This window comes from Bombus pascuorum, chromosome 1 (genome assembly GCF_905332965.1).
Source record: "Bombus pascuorum chromosome 1, iyBomPasc1.1, whole genome shotgun sequence".
NCBI classification, from domain to species: domain Eukaryota; kingdom Metazoa; phylum Arthropoda; class Insecta; order Hymenoptera; family Apidae; genus Bombus; species Bombus pascuorum.
In genome coordinates, this window is record NC_083488.1 from 12,390,900 (window position 1) to 12,405,490 (window position 14,591).

The 14,591-nt window shown below is 39.8% G+C and overlaps 1 long non-coding RNA gene across 1 annotated transcript; it reads left to right on the top strand.

Annotated features, from left to right (window-relative positions):
* The first annotated feature begins 12,574 nt into the window (after positions 1 to 12,574).
* LOC132904880 (uncharacterized) lies at positions 12,575 to 14,138 on the top strand. The gene is made up of 2 exons (XR_009657685.1): positions 12,575 to 13,018; positions 13,104 to 14,138. It is a non-coding gene; the product is annotated as an uncharacterized LOC132904880 (long non-coding RNA).
* The last annotated feature ends 453 nt before the right edge of the window (positions 14,139 to 14,591 follow it).

Sequence of the window (14,591 nt, forward strand, 5' to 3'; positions counted from 1 at the left end):
AAAAGGAAGACAAAAAGTCTCACCGATTGATTCATATTGCTACCTGATTGATTCTCATAGTAATATTGTGCTTCTTATATATACGGCAATGTTGAGGCGTTTTCACATATAAATAGATCTATGAATCGTTGCGTGAAGCAATAAAATGAGCCTTTTGTGACAACCGTTGGAAATATGTAATATAAACTTTATGTTAGAAACATATAAATTTGTGAAGTAGTAAATTTTGCTTATAAAGTCGGGGATAACAACAAAAATGATAATAATTATTATCCAGGCATGCCGATATTAGTCCATCGATTTTATTTACGAATGCCTAAAATTTGCAATCAAGAATTTGATCATGTGCGCAGAATCAAATTTTTCTTTTGTTCGCCTCGCAAGTTCTAGTTACAACGTTGAAATTTACCATAGTAATAAGGAACAGCCGAAAAATATGTACCGCGATCCTCGGATCTGGACCGCCATGAAATCTTCCAGATTTACATAAGGGCCTCATTTGCATGAACTTATTAAATTTTTACCATGAGTAGTAAAACATCGTACGTAGATACGAGTAAAACTACCAGCAGGTGGACTTAATGTGTTTTAATACAGGCTCCTTTTTTACGAGCGAACTCCCAAGCAGCAGAAAGCGTAAAATTTCTCGCGTCTGTTATATTCCAGCCTTAAATTTGCGTAATGACAACTTCCACTACCCCACCGCCGTTTCTCTCTTCAAACCTATTTCTTTTTCCCTACTTCCCACTCTTCTTTTCTTTCCTTTCTTTCTCGTTTCCCAAGTTTTCGTCCACACGTTAGTATACGGTCCATCCAGTGTCGTTCGTTATGTTCCGAGACTTCTAGCTTAAATGCGCATTCACAATGAATTCGACGCAATTCCGATTCGCCACGTCTCGAGCCCATGCAAATACTCGTTCTTAAACGAGGTGGCAGGAAAGCATTGCATCAAGGATCAACTCCTTTGTCCGCCAGTCGGCTTTATAGTCTCTGTAAGAACAATAAAATCGAGTGGCATGGGTTTCGTCGTGCGAATTTAAAAGGGTAAATTGAACGCTGGTTAAGCGAAATTTGCATTAAACTAGGGGACGATCTCGTTGAAGAAATGCTCGACGATGAAAAAAATTATTACTCCCGGTCCCTTTGATAGTCCAGAGAAACATCTTTATGAGTGTTAAATCGTAATTAAACTTCTGCTAAAGTTCTGTTTATTCCCATAAAATTATAAAAATTGCGAAAAAGTCAGGGTAAATTGTTTTATTCGATATTTCTGATATTTATTTAATATGCAGAAAATTAATGCTATTTAAGTATTATTATACTTTTGACGAGTAAACGGGTTTCAGCTCATGCGTGTCGGCCGTTTACTTGCTGTCATAACGGCCAAAATAACGCAATTTATGGTTACGACTGCAATTTTATGGACATAACTGCGAAGTTATAATTACGCGTTTCTTGCGCTGCTGCTCGCGCCAAAGATCCACTTTACGTACTGTGAACTTTCGACCGTGCGCCACTGTATCGCTTACCCACGGCAACGTCGTAAGAGGCCGCGATAATTTCCGCCGGAACAATGAAATCGCGCTTCAGAGATACAACACCAATAAACCAACTTCCTTGATAATTTAAATGCTATAACTATCAACGTCAGATCTTTATGGTAATTTCGTGCATTGAAACTTGCGAAACGATAACACGCAACTTTCCGAATTACGCTCGTGATTCTTTGGGAATGAATCTGACTTTGAAATTTCATTGAAATTTAATCTATTATTATTGATTTATTTTAACAAATCAATATCGATAGAATATCATTAGCATGAAGTAGGAGAACCAAAATTCCTTGTTGACCAGGAAATTATTTATGCAAATATTATTCCGTCGCGAAGAAACAAGATCCGAAGGTTACCATGCATAAACTACCCTCTCTTGAACATGCATTACCTAACCGGCGTGTGTATATTAGGCAACGATTTATGGATTAGGAACTTCGGTCGAACGGAGTTGTCGAGACGCGTTTCCAAACTACGTAATTAAGCAGTAGCTAAGGAGACGCCGAACTTGAACGCAATTATATCCTGATTTTGTTGCTCTCAAGTTTCAACTGCGTAATAATCGATCGTAGAAAATTAATCGTTACAACAGATCAAATGAAATAAAACGAAACAAATGAAAATATATCAGGAATAAATATTTAATTATTCAAATATTGGTTTTCTATTTTATATATACATATATACCTACATGTTTATTATCTAAACTCTGAAGCTAAAAGGTCAAAATAGTGTTTCGCTTGCTTGAGTTTTCAGATTTTCTCGAGGATCGTCTATATCCGACGCTATAAATTCAGATCACCGAAATGGCAGTTCAAAGAGTTCAGAGTATCCGATCCCACGACTGCCAAGGTTGTCAATACGAAGCTCCTAAGTCCGAAGGTATCGGTATCATGTAGTCTGGGACCAATTTCCTCTTGATCAAGTCCCACGAGTTCAGTTACGACTCTATCCTCCATGAATTCCAAAGTCACCTGTATCTAGTTTCGCGAGTAAGAGGTCGTCTCTCGTCGGATAGGTCTCCGTTGCACAACGGAAACCTAAACCCTTCGGCAATTACAAGTTCAAGGCAATCTAGGAGTATCTGTCTATCCTGTGAATCGCGGGGACGTCTATCATTGCGATCGATAAAGTAGCGTACAATCCTCTCGAACTCGATCCTCGAATTCGAATTTACCATGATAAAATGAATCTCTGCGACTGATTAAACGGTCTCGGTGGAAGATCGAACAATCCAACGAAGAATACGCGGAGGTTACAAGGGATCGATCTTCAAAGAAACTGGTCACACGGAAGTTCGACAGTAGAAGTTGAGCTGCGTGGTAGCTGGTGCGCGTTCAACGAAGGACAATGTATCCCATGCAATTTACCGTCTCTCCAAACTTGAGGAAACTTGCGCCCGTAAGGAATAACCTGGCCCGCCCTGTCGGTGGCCCCTACGAGTTTCCAACTAGTTAACATTACAGTGCCGCGTATATAATATTCCATCTCCGCTCCGTTTCGACTTAAGCGGAGGGCAAAGCCCTCTCGCCTCCTTTCTCGTCCCCTTCTTCACCATCCGAATCCCGATGTCAAGGAGAGAGCGCGTTCTATGGATCGTCAAGAAAATACGCGACCGAGGGTGCAATAAAACGCGCGAACGCCTCCGGATGGCATAGAAACGGTGCGGTCGCCCTAAAGAGGAAACCAATAAGAGCCCGAACTCTTCATTAAAACTCGACGAAGCTCGGTGGAGTGCGACGTCAGAGCGAGAGGCGACGACTAAAAAGTCGTGGATGGCGAACAGGCTTAGAGGAGGGAGAGAAGTAACCCTTGAGCACCTCTCCCGACCGCCCACTTTTTTCCAACCTTTCACCCTTTCTCTTTTCCTTCCTCTGTTTTTCTCCATCTCCCTCTTCCTGTTCTCCCCTTTCTATCGTTGATATAAACCTAGAAGCGGGATATTAAAAGTTATTCCGGCACCGAATAAAATATCCAAACTTTTCGCGACGAACTTTTCACCAGCGATGGTCTTCCATTATCCCGACTGGCGCGTTCACGAGAGAACGCGCTCGATTCGGTGGAACGACTGCTGGCGCTGCTGCCGGTGTTCGTCGAAAAGAGGGGAGAGGGGACGCTGTGCCGGCTGCTCCGTCTTTCAAGAAAGAGAAGACTTCTTCATAAGCCTTAAATGAATCTTCCGCGGCCGGGCTTTGGTCGCCTTCGCTTACTTTATGCCGTCGTATATTCTTCCGGCAGGTCTTATCGCGCGACATACCCTAGGATTACTCCGTGAGAGAATTTGCCGGAACTTTGCTTATGGCTGTACGTGTCTGAATGCTCCGAAGATACGTAGAATTCTTAACACCATCGCCCGGTACCATCCATTCCGTTTCAACGCACGTAACGCACCGTTCCCGTAACAAGGTGGCAATTAAAACGATAACACTCGGCATAGAGAATTTTCCTTGGATTCGTTTGTGAACTGATGTCTAGCGATCCTACGAGTATAGATAAGTCGTCCAATATAGAGATACTAGTGATTAAAACATTACGATTCCTACGTGACTTTCGGATCTAATGAATTTATAAAATTTTTTAATTTTTTGTAAGCGTAACACTTTCATTCTTTTAGAAATACAAGTTCATGCGAACCTTTTGACACATTCACTCAAAAATTGATAGAGTATTTTGATGGATATAAAAATCCCGGCGTTTGACCTATCGCTTCGGCGAGAAATGATAGATTTATTAACCGACGATGACAATGTCTTCTTTACAAGTTTTATCGATAGCATAGTATAATAGAAGCGGAAGCAGCAAAGATTTATAACGAAGAAGCGTCTCAAGTGCCTAGGTCGAGAGCCAGTTAAGATTTTAAAGTAAACGTATTGTCACTGTTCAGAAGTCGAAGCATCGATCGTCGAAAATTACTTTGAAAAGCATCTGTTTTCGTGATCCGATAAAAATGACGAAATAAGAGCAAGTATCGAGTACCAGAATCGATTATGCTCGAGAAAGTCACCGGTCTAGTTTGAGAAGAAGATCTAAATCGATCTGAAGTGAATCGAAAATGACGTCGAAGAAAGGATATTGAAACGGTGTTGACAAGATGAAGCACCATCTTCTGAGAAATTTGAACCAGTCCAAGGATCCGCAGAACTCCGTAACAAAGACAGTCAGAGGCGTCAAGTAACAAACACTCGGTTGCCGAGAAGAGAAAATAAGAAGAACCCAAATGTTTCACGGAACTTTGTATCCGTGCACACCGAGTATCCTCGTACTTGCTACTTGCACGGACGTTTTTCTCATCGCGTATATAGAATCGTCACTATGTCGGCGAACGAAAAATTGTGCAGCTAACATTGTTAGGCTGTCGCGAGTGATCCACGATGAAAAATTCACACTTGATGTTACATCGATATCCAGGAATTGGGTTAAAGGGAAAAAGAGAGAGGGAGGATATTTTATTCGTCGCTAGTTGACGTAACGTGTTTCGGTTAATCGGACCGATATTTTTCATTAAAATTTCATTTCAACCTTCATTAGATCAAATGTAATTGTATTCTACAATTGCACCTTGGAACAAATTCATCGCTAAAGTCGTATAATATTTCGATATTTTCCGACCGCATTCCCATGTTATCGTCTGTACGTTACGCTGCATGTTACTTACGTGATATATCAAAGGGTCCACCGTTCTAAATAGAGAATTCAAATGTAAACCAGCGATATTAAAATATTGCGTTACCGTGCGTGCACTGGTGCACGTGTATATCCGTGTACGTGTATATCCGTGTACGTGTGCACGGTGTAGTGCGTGTATCTACTCTATAAACATTAGTAACGCGGCGTGCATCGCTCAAAATACAGTGCAAAGTCAAATAGAAATGCTGCCTCCGTTCGACTACCGGTTGGAAGTTACAAACCTGCGCATACAAACATTAATTTAAACGACATACTAAGGAAAAGCTAATAGCCAGCTCCCTCTGTCTACGATTATTAACAGTCTGTGCTTTCGGGTAAAACATCGTTTTGGTGTTTAACCTCGATGTTTCTCGCTGTTTATTGGCATTGTATAACTAATGCCTTAACAAGCTTTATAACGTTAATGTCTTTATTGTTCGTAATAACGTAACGACATTGTTTATACTTCTCAAAGTTTACAAAGACAACTTGAAAGTATTGTAGGTATGTCTGGAAAGAGATCCTCACCGGCACGATATAGTTTCGACTGCTTTCTTTGAGTAGCTTTAGAATGTTGTTCACAGACGCGAACAAGAGTACTGGAAACTTAAGTTTGACCGGTGTCAGACGGTGATAATTGAACGGTTGACTTTGCAGAAAGTTTTGGTCGTCGAGCGTTCGGCTACGCCGCTAGTTTCGCTGCTATTGATCAATATCGAAATATTAATCATATCGGTGCGATAGGAAACTCGCAAATAAGAGGCTCGCGGCGTTGCAGGGATGGCCATGTTTGCACGACAAACGTTGTCCTTGCAACGACACATTAATGTTCGAAATTGCTGTTTTGACAGGTACTTTGCGCTTCCAGGGAAATATCGAATATTCATAGTATCGATCGGCCGAGCGTATTCCCTTCGCTGTTGCCCACGCCATAGTCTTCCCAAATTGTACCTCCCAATCGCGATCGTCTGAACGTTGAAATTCCTTTTCTCTTTCGTTCCCTACCCATGAGTTTTCCTACGCTCTCCCGTCGTCGACCTCGCCTCTCGCCTCCTCCTTCCTTTTTCACCCCTCTCTGTTCCACTCTTTTTTTCATCGTTCCTGCTTCCAGTCTTTCCCTCCGCCTGGTAAATCCACAGGGACTCCGTGGGATTTGAGCTTTACGGATTTGCGGCATGCCATGTCGAAGTAGAATACGTCTCGTGAGGTACGCCATAGTAGTCGAACTCCGCGTCGGATCAGACGGATCCGTTACTTCGCCCTTTTCTCTGCAATCTTCGCACCGCTTTCACAAGGAACCGTTTCGAATTCCCTTTGATCAAGGCAACATTTGTCTCGCTATCGCATAGATTCCCAGACCGTTTCTGTCGTTTCGCTCTTCTCAATTCCTTTCTTTTCCCCATTTTCTTTTCTTTTCGTTTGTCCCTTCGTTCGTCCCACTGGTATGCAGCAAGTGTTTTTATCTGCAACGAGAAAACGTTTCGATCGTCGACAACCAATAACTTTGAAACGGTTTTTAATTTCTTCCACAGGTTTCGACGTTTTCGTTCGGCGGCCAGTACCGTACGTTTTATTATTTCTCCATGAGAGAAACTTTCTTGCCAGTCCATAACGGACAAACGATTAATTACACCATCCGAGCGACGAAAAGTTAAACTTACCGAGATTAATCATCGTCTCCGTGGAATTATGTCTCGGATAAATTGTTTCGATATATCTGTCCGTGCGTATAGTCAACTTTTTCCCTCGCATTCGAGACTTCGTCGAACGTTTCGTTTATTATTATCGTCGCGATTGTTAGTAGAGATGGTAATGTTTAAGAGCGTAATTTTCACCTAATGAAATTGTAACCGGTTGAAAATTCTGTTTGAAGTTACTCGGTGCAATTCATTGCACGGGACTACCGTAAGCATAGTCGTTGAAAATAATTATACATATACAAATCGGACTGACGGCACATTTCGGGAAAATCGTTGGGTAATGCCACTGGCACGTCGACTGAAATTTCCGAAATGTATTTTCCGCCACGTGAATTTATCCGAAATGTAATGCAGCCGTATAAAGAATTCGCGATGTTTTCCCCTCTTTTTTATCAGCCTGACAGCTTGTAGTTTATTTCGTTTTGATCGAAATTCCACACGATGTTTCGGACGCAGCGTTGCCGGAATTCAATCGAAAATCGCTACAAAAAATATAGATGTAATTTTTTTGATTTTCGATAACCATTGAACATTTTTCGTACTTATTCACCCCACTGGTTTCTTTCCAATTTCTATTTCCCTTCGTTATTAAAACTGATGAGCATAATCCCGGAATGCATTGCACAATTGCGCGCACCGCGATTCGAATCAACCATAGTACGTAAATCCCACGGAATAAAATTGCACACGAACGGAATTTCCCAGGAATTTTTAACTAATACCAACGATTAAAATTATTACAGTTGCATATTGACGGTAATGTTAATTAATCCAAAATTAATTATCTTATATATCCCGGTTCATTTCACTTCCAAATACCATGTATTTACTACTAATATTTTCATTTAATTTATATCGATCGATTTTAAAGGATTTCTATATTCCATTGAATCAACAATAGTGGCTTTATTTAAAGTTTTATCAATTTCATCTTATATAAAAAAACATCTGCGAGAACAATACAAATCTATTATGGTTATTTGGTTCAATAAGCGTAGTTCATTTTCACACTCGCAACATTTCTCTGACACTACTGTGATTGATTCGAAAATTTCAATAATTCTCTTTCAATGCTTTCCATCAGCATTTCTGTCTCCATCATTTCAAAATTTTACTAAATAATTGGACCAGATTTCTAGACCACAATTATGAGTCATTAAATAAATTCAGAACGCTCAAATTCGCCAATATTCGAAGGTGAAAATATTACCATTTGATCCAAAGTTCGTGCATCGTGACACGTGGCGCATTTCAATCACGTTCGAGATAAATGTTCTAGACTGGGTCGTTGGAGTCGGATGAGTATCGACGTCCATCGTCCATGTTTATCGGTCTCACGCGGTCCGCTTCGATCTGGATTGGAAATACGTCCGAGCAGTCAAAGATTTGCTTTTTTTACTTGACCAATCAGCTTGTAACCACTTTAAATGAAATTTTTTAATTAATTCTAAAGGAGGAAAAGAGAATAGATGTTGTCGAACAAGTACTCGTCCCTCCTTTTTCTTTCTTTCTATTTCTCTATCTTTCCTTTTTTTTTTTTTTTTTGTTTTTGTGAGTCGAATGCACAGTAAATACAATTAGTCACATTTTTGTTAATATTGTCAATCTATCAGTTCGATGTCTTCTAACTTCATCAACATTAAACAATCTAACCTCAACCTAATCCCAATCTAAAAGAAATTCTAAATAAAGTCACTGTCACTGGAAAATGTCCACTAGGAAATTATCGCATTGTCAATGCTCTACCATCACCGAACGGAATTCCTATTAATTCGATAAATGCTGGAAAATTTTAATTATTTCGTTTGCCATCGCGCTACGGTTAAAATAATGTATGTATGATAATCCCGAATTATAGAAATAATTAGAGAATTGTACTTCTACTACGAAACATTACATCGGTATCATAAAGGAAATTATATTTTAATTAACTGTGCCACATTTATAAGTGTATATAATTTCCTGTTGTAATAGAATAATATTAGGAACTCTCTATATTTATCGTAATAATATTAAGGGAAATTGCATCACATGGATATGATTAAAAAGAGAGAATCAATAGTGATCCTGTAGCGTTTATCTCTCTCAGATGACGCTGCGGTAATTACCGGAAATGGACAAGACTTTTCTAAGTTGGAGCTCGCACATGGCCCTCTGTACACGCGTTTCCCTTTAATTAAACGCAGGAACGTTTCGCGGTGGATAATTAAATTGTCTCAGTACGCTGGCCGATCGGTCACAAAGACACGATCTCTGGCATGAATAATGCAAAACGTCGTGCGGGGAACGGTTTTAATGGAGCAGCTTTTAATTCGCTTTTTAATAAGAAGGGACTTTCGCAGCCTTTGCGACCGGGAAATCACGTGCGCGCCCGTTAATGCACCGGTCATTAATGCTACCGGCGTTGTCTTATCCTCTGATCTTGCATACTCCGAGGACATAATTTATATCCGAGTGCCGGGGACGCGTTTAATGACGTGTAATCGAGTTTCGTGGCGGACGCGGCCGATTTTGTTGATTTCTTCTTCGCTTTGATCTCTCGAGGTCGCGTTCTAAGCCACGCTGACGCGCCATGAAAATTTCATCGCGCCTTGACGGTCTCATAGGTAACGCGACGTACGCGAAAGATAATATTAAATGTATGAGAAAAGATGATAAGATAAGATTCTCGAGATTTTTTAGCGTCGGCGCTAGCTCATGGGTGACAACTGTGCTTTCTATTAATGTCGAGCCTCGATGGTATTACAGATCACAGAAGACGCAATTTTTTTCAATGAAACGTTGAACGTGCCGAGTAACGTGAAACCGGCGCGCCTTAATGGAATGACTCTCTAATGTGTATTCTCATAAATACCAAGTATCGAGATGCGTGCAGCATAGAACACCGCATACGCGACCATTAAAGCGTCGGTCGTTAACGCTGCGAATGTCGCCTTATCGTCGATCTCGCGTTCTCGATGATTATAATTTTGCCGAGCTTGCGTTTATTCTAAATTCTACACGAAGCGGATCAGCATTCTGCGAGTTTCGAGCAGAGAGCAGAAAAAAAGAATGAAACGAACTCTCCGCTGCTTTTTAAACTCGAAAATTAGAATATCTTAGAAATTGTATGAGACCAAACAATTATATCCTAGAATCTGCAGGTACGTAAATTCCCCTAAAAAATTGCATTTGACTTTCTATTCAAACGCTAAAAATTTGAAAATAGCACGGAGACATCACGCAACCGACACGTGGAGATACTCTAACATCGTCGTTGGCTCTGGCGTTCGCGACAACAAGAGCCGCGCGCAAAATTTCAACTTAATCGGGGGCCACCGTGAGAGACGTCTCGTAATTTTTTCAATCCCCACGGTGACTTTCTTTATCCGGTAACGTCGGAATGTTGCATGGGGGCTACACGTCTCTCAAGTCTGTCGGGGAATCGCTGCATATTTTAACGAGATGTCTTCCACGTGAAACGCCATACGACTCGTGTACTTAATTATTTATTAGTCAGGAGTACTTTTACCTTTGAAGTTGCGCCGCGAGCTAAATGCAGCCATGTATGCCAGATGTTCGGAGACTTCCCTGAGTCTTATATTTTGCGGCCGTGTAGGAAGTGCATGAAAATGTACAATAAACATGAGTTTATGTACCAACGCGACTCTTTCCAGCACATAATAGGTTCTTATGATTACTTATATATTAGAGGCTGAACACATCGTTGTGAAGGTAGATTGAGTTGAATCTTGAAATCGCTGGAAAAATGAAATAGTACTCTGTCGACTGACAGACAGATATATGTATATGGGATTTAGAATCATCCGATTTCCCACTTCTACGACAGACTGTCTACCTTGTCAGCGCTTATAATCGTGGAACATGACGGTGAGTATTTAGTACGTTTCGCTTAAAATAATTTCGTTGAAATTTGTTGATTTGCGTGAAACAATGTTTGATCGTGAACTGTTCGATGAAGTATTAAATCTGAATGCAACAATGTTTCGCTCGGCACCAATATTTTCGATTCCATAATGCGTTTAGTCGTTTCGAGTTGCCTGTTTTTCAAAGCTGTCATTCGGAATGGCTTCCGATTCAATTATAGATATGCGAGAAAAAACAAAAGAGCAAAGAGGGCAACGAACGTGTCTTTCGTATAAAACGTCTGGCGACTGCCCAATTTTCAGTCACTAAGTTCCAACAGCGCGTCGGCAATCCGATTGAGACCAATCAGAGGTCAGAATTCTTCTTTCTCTTTCTCTCCCCAATTTTTTCTCTTTCTCTATCTCTCTTTTTTTATCCTCGGCTGAAGAGTAAATCCACTGAAATTGCGTCGTCGAATAACGCGAAATATAATGCCGGATAATAGACGACGGGGTGTCTCGCTGAGGTCGGATAAAACGTGATCTCTCGCCGGGACATTTTGATTTTACACCCAGGCAGATTTATCTTGCAAAGGTCGGGCGTGTATTCGCGAGCCACGGATCTCGCGAAATCATCGTTCGAATCAATATTTCGCTTCGTGTCGCTTTTATTTCAGCCGAAGCTGTGTCGCTGAATTCAATATCTCTGATCAAGCAGCTGTTTGTAATTGAAAAATGATCGGCGGCTCCCTCTTTTATCCCGTCGTGAAACGGACGTGTAAATCTGATTTTTCGCTGCTCGTGAGATCGCTATACCACAATGGATCACGCCGATGAATAAACATCGATCGACCGTAGTAATCGGTTCGCGCACCACTTCTCGAATCATCGATGTTCTCGCGAGTAGTTTATCTCCAATTTATGAGATGCTCGTTGATGATTTCGATGCCCAGGTGACCGTGAAAAACTTGATCGCGCATTCAGCAGAAACGTGATCAAAGAATTTTATCGATCGTGTAATGGAAATTACATGAAAATTACATGCTAGTCGCAAGGAATCTGTTCTAAATTTCATTGCAGTGTGTAAAATTATGTAAATGTATTTATTAGATACAAATAAATACAATTTAAATAGATACACAATTTAAAAAGGTACTGTTACTATTGCACAGTTACTTGAAATTAGCGATTACATGTAACAGAAGAATTACTACATCCATTGAAATCAAGGTTTCCAAGTACAACAAACATTTGCTTCATTTTCTTCAATTTTCCACTGTGTTGTTCCCTTACAATTAGTCTAGTAAGTGGAACGCTCCCTAATACTCACAACAACTGAGGAAGATTCTGTCAATGACTTTGCGCTTCCACTTCACGCAGGAAGCTACTCGAACAGTAATTAACTTGCTTCAAGGTATCCAGGTTTGTGAGAGTTACTTACCGTTGCGTAACGAAAATTATCCTTAAACCTAAGGAAATCGGAATTCTAAAAGATACGTCATATGTTATAATGACAGTTATAGTATAATATTAGAGGAATGTTTAATTTCATTATAATGGGAGCAATTTGTAATTATCAAACAAGATGACAATAATCGATTGAATAAACTAATTGGATTCCTCTATTGATAGATGTATAAAATACCAAATATCACAAATATTATTACATTACATTAAGTACCCATTGCTAATAATATGATCAGCATATAGAAATTTCTCGTATTCACAAATATATTTCAATGCAAATTAATTATAATTGATTAATTAATCATAAATTAACTTAATTAGTTAAAATTTAATATACCTTAGTAGTTTTAAACGGCTTTAGTTTTCTCCCGTTCCTTTTCCTCCTTTTTTCTTCCTTCCACTTCAGTATGGACTAATTTTAGGCATTCGTAAATAAAATTTATGGACTAATATCGGCATGCCTGGATAATAATTATTATCATTTTTGTTGTTATCCGCGACTTTATAAGCAAAATTTACTACTTCATAAATTTAAATGTTTCTAATACAAAGTTTATATTACATATTTCCAACGATTATCACGAAAGGCTCATTTTATTGCTTCACGCAATGATTCATACATCTATTTATATGTGAAAAAGCTTCAATATTGCGGTATATATAAGAAGCACAATATTGCTATGAGAATCAATCAGGTAGCAATATGAATCAATCGGTGAAACTTTTTGTCTTCCTTTTCGCCATTATTCTCATGTCAAACTGCTTCATTACGCTCGCTGACGCTAAGGTAAGTAGAAAATGTTATATTACCGATAAAATATTAATTATAGCTTTAAGCAATTGCATATATATATTATATATCAATTTTTTAGTGCATCTGTAAAAATGGGCGCCCGATTTCTGGTAGTCTAGGCCTGATCTGTATAGTACGTTATAAATATTGAACCATATTAATCGATAATACAATATGTTAATTGAGAATACTTTCTTTTAGAAAATCTGTCTGATCCAACAAGCACAAGGATAAATATATATATCGATATGGCACACCACTATTATTAATTTTTCTTGTGTGATTCAGTATTATTAGAAAATGAAGCATACTTACAAAAAAACATATTCATGTCTTTTCCTGTGATCTTCACGTATATCTGTCAAATCACGTGCAATCCCAGTAGGGTTAAATGTCAACCACGTCGCTAAGGAAGCCATGGTAAACCGGTCAGGTTTCTCGCGAACTGTATAATGACGTCCCTGAAATCGGTATCTCAGGAATTCGATAGCGTGTGCTACAGCGATTGTACATCAGAAACCGCAGGGAGCAGTCGTTCGAAGATCAGCTGATTCCCCGGGAGGCTTCCAGCGATGGTTCAGCCGTACCCCTTTCCCTTCAGAATAGTTCCATCCCTAACTTGTATAAGCGAGGTTCTTCGACCTCCCCCTATGTTCAGCCAACAGCCATTCACATTCTGCACTATTCCACACGCCATTCGCTTGAAATTTACCGTCCGGCAGATTGCGAGAAACAAACGGTTCCTCTGCTCACTTCCAAGACTACTTGAATCCCGATTCAACGGTGAACTAACGGCTCCGCGCTTTTGGGAAGAAGCTTCGTCGTTGCCTCGTGATGCGGTTACTGGTAGAGAGAAATACACTTACTACTGGATAAAATGGAAAACCACTGAATGGCGAATAGAATGGTGGACCTCTATGAAATGGAAAACTGTTCTATAGAATGGGGACATCGTTCCACGATTTCCCGGTTTTTGTCAAAATTGTAACGGACTCCTCTTTTCCATCAAACAACATTTTGATTTCCAATTAAAAATATTTTTCCGACTGGAGAGATGAAAGTATATCATATAAAGTTTGGATAAAATACAAGGAAAATAATGTTACATGAAAAATTCTTGCAAAATCATTTTGTCCCAATGTCGGAAAGGTTCATGTTTATCTTCTTTTCCGAACTGTTTATTGAAACAGCGCTGGTTATGTTTCCGCACCTGGCTATATCAAATAATTCAACAATTTCGTGTTGAACAAAGGCAAAAGCAGAAGCTACGGAGAAAGAGGAAGACAATATATTATTTATCAAATCGGACTGTATATCGGTGATGATCGACCATGAAAGCATGAAGAAACAAGTATTGCGCTTGTAAATTCTTATTACTCAATCTGTTCCGGAGATAGATGAAACGAGAGCTTCTTCCGTTGACATCCGGCGGCTATTGTGCATAAGAAAAGTTGGTCGTTGCCTTCGAGACATGAATGCGGAACGTACGGTGAACGAGGTCGTTGAAAAGCGTATAGGAGGTAACCGTGGTAGGTTTACATATCACGGGGAAAGATAATGGTATTGC